The sequence below is a fragment of the Propithecus coquereli genome, unplaced genomic scaffold (assembly GCF_000956105.1).
Source record: "Propithecus coquereli isolate 6110/MARCELLA unplaced genomic scaffold, Pcoq_1.0 Scaffold38, whole genome shotgun sequence".
NCBI classification, from domain to species: Eukaryota; Metazoa; Chordata; class Mammalia; order Primates; family Indriidae; genus Propithecus; species Propithecus coquereli.
Genome location: NW_012149507.1, coordinates 4,580,217 through 4,583,129, shown reverse-complemented (window position 1 = coordinate 4,583,129; position 2,913 = coordinate 4,580,217). Strand labels below are relative to the sequence as shown.

Sequence of the window (2,913 nt, the reverse complement as noted above, 5' to 3'; positions counted from 1 at the left end):
TTAAAAAAGTCAACCAATTCCATAGAGATAATAATTTAGTATGTATTTCCATTCTTAAATTTTGCTTATATCTGTAGCAATATATTTAATATATACAGTCATGGCATATGACAATGATAATGTTCTAAGAAATGCATCATTAGGTGATTTTGTCATTTTGCGAACATCATAGGGTATACTTACACAAACCTTAATGGAATGGCCTACTATACACCCAGGCCATATGGTTTATCCTGCTGCTCCTAGTCTATAAATCTGTACAGTTACTGTACTGAATACTGTAGGCAGTTGTAACACCAATGGTAAGTATTTGTGTATCTAAACATAGAAAAGGTACAGTAAAAATATGATATTATAATCTTATGGGGCCATCATTGTATATGTAGTCTGTTGGCTGAAATGTCATTATGTGGCACATGACTGTGTGTGTGTGTGTGTGTGTGTGTGTGTGTGTATGCATGCAAGTATTAAAACAAACTTATCCTACAAATTGTGAAGATTGTAATTTTTATCCTAATATTTGCTCCCTTCTTACATAAGCTCTTGATATTAAAGTGAACTGGTGCCCAGGATGATTTTATCCCCTTTTAAAAACTGTGTTTGGACTCAGCCAGCTGGGTCCAGGCTTCCCTCTAGTTTTCTTGAACATGGAGGGCTGGGCATTGGTCCTGACAAAGTTAAGTTGTAGGTATCCCAAGTAAGGACTCACTCCATCCTAGGGTAAGGATCCTCAGTTTTTAAAGGCATTTTAAAATTCTGTATTTGTCTTTACCTTTCCTTTATGATTGTAAAAATAGTTAGCATTATGAGATAAAGTACTCTTTATGTGTACCAGTTTAGCAGTCTATGTGAAAGTTCCCCTGTCCTCCCAATGTTTTCACACACTCAGCCAGTTTGTTGTTTTGGGCCCGTGTCCTACAGAAGTTTTCCTGAAGCCTATTTCTGAAAGTATCCAAGTCAATCGCATTAAAATTTGATATAATAGTTAATCTAATAATTATAATTCAGATGATTTAATCTGTTGTATTTATATTTGCTGTTGTAGCCAGCTGATTCTGTTCACATTACAAATGATGATGAAAGATTTCTACATCATCTTATCACAGAGGAGAAGGAAAAAACTAGCTTTACTGCTGTTGTTATCACAGGGGTACAACCAGAACACATACAGTACTTGAAAAATTATTTCCATCTTTGGACGCGACAGTTAGCGTAAGTAATTATATTTGGTTCAGGAAATGTTGCTACTTATCTTTTTTAAAGACAGAAAATATTACAGATATATTGAAGCCTCTTGGCTGTCCTTTTTGCTCCTGTACCATTTCCTTCCCTTCAGTAAAAGTACTGTGATGTCGGTGTTAAAACTGTTCTCTATTCATTTATTCTGTGAATATTTGTAGACCATCTCAGTGTATTGAGCATTATTTGAGGCACAGGATTTTTGACACCTATTATAAAATTAAAAATGAATTTCAGAATTTATCAAATTCAGCACCATCACTTCTGTGTCTCCATTTTGTGCTGCTTCTCTGTAACACATATCATAATCTTTCATACCATATATTTTACTTTTTTGTCAGCTTTTCCCCATTGAAATGTCATTTTAAGTTCACTGCTATATCCCCAGTGTGTAGAATACCTTGCTGATGCTCAATAAATGTTTATCAAATGAACATATCAAATCTATTAAAATGAAAAAATGTGTATACTTACGTGCCTCTGTGACATATTGGTACTGAAAATAAGTCGTTGTGTATCTATCCCAGTAAAACTTCTAGGGACTATATATCCCATTAGACCAAATCAAAGGAATGTTTATTTAATGGCTCTAAGTTTTTTCTGTATAGCTATATGATACATTCTATTTACTGGATCGTGTCCATAGTTTGTATTAGTTTGAATTACTGAGTCTTGCAAGATGTTTATTTGCACAAATTTCATACTTTTTAAAAAAAAAGTCTGTTTTCACATTTACCCTGTTGCACTTAATTTGAGATTCTCTATTCTATACATAAATGTATATTAACAGAATTTAAAGTTTTTGTTTTTATGGGAACATAAATTTGGCTTTTAGGAATACTTTTTTTCTTTTTCAATATTGCTGTTTATTGCCCCCGTGTAACCCAAGCTATTTAAATAGGACTTTGGATTTTTCTTCTCTGCTACATATTTTATTAGTTGCTTTATAGTCATAATTCTTTTTACTGAAGGAACTCAGTGTGAGTAACATAATTAAAATATACCTTTGCTCTAACAAAGAAGGAATATGAAGGAATATTGCAAGTATCTATTTCAGGAATAACTAAAGACGTGAATAATCCCACAGAAATGTAATCTTTTTAAACTTAAAAAATAAAATAGCAAAGATTTCTGAAGTGGTGGTCTTCAATGGGATGATGTTGAATTTATTAGTTTTGTTTGTTTTTGGAATGTTGGGGGTAAGATCGGGCCATAGGAGAGGAGAAATGAATATTCTAGAGTGATATTCTCACATTAAGAAGATTATTTAAAGGTATCTAATGCAGTCTACCCCTGTCCCAATAATTGAGTCCTTTCTACAACATCCCTGGCAAATAGAATTATAGACTGTGACTTTCTAGTTTTTTAGTTATTTCATAGATTATACTTTTGGAAGGGTAAAGTGTGTGGGCATTGAAGTTGGAAAGTTCTGGGCTGAAGCCCACCTCTCCTTAACTCTAGTTCTGTGACCTTTGATAAATTATATACACTCCCTGTACCCCAGTTTCTGTATCTGTAAAATGAGATGTAATAATACCTGCATCTCAGAATTGTTTTTACCAGTAAATGGAATACTGTATTTAAAAATGTTTCATAAAGTGCTCGGCACCTAGTAAGTACTGTTAACAAAAATTTTTTCGATAGAAGATTATATGAACTAATTTTTATATCAAT

General features: G+C 32.9%; 1 protein-coding gene across 1 annotated transcript in view; it reads left to right on the top strand.

The window, feature by feature from the left end:
• Window positions 1-2,913, top strand: part of SMCHD1 (structural maintenance of chromosomes flexible hinge domain containing 1) — a 175,263-nt gene that overhangs the window by 64,657 nt on the left and 107,693 nt on the right. The gene's annotated exons all lie outside the window — the stretch shown is intronic.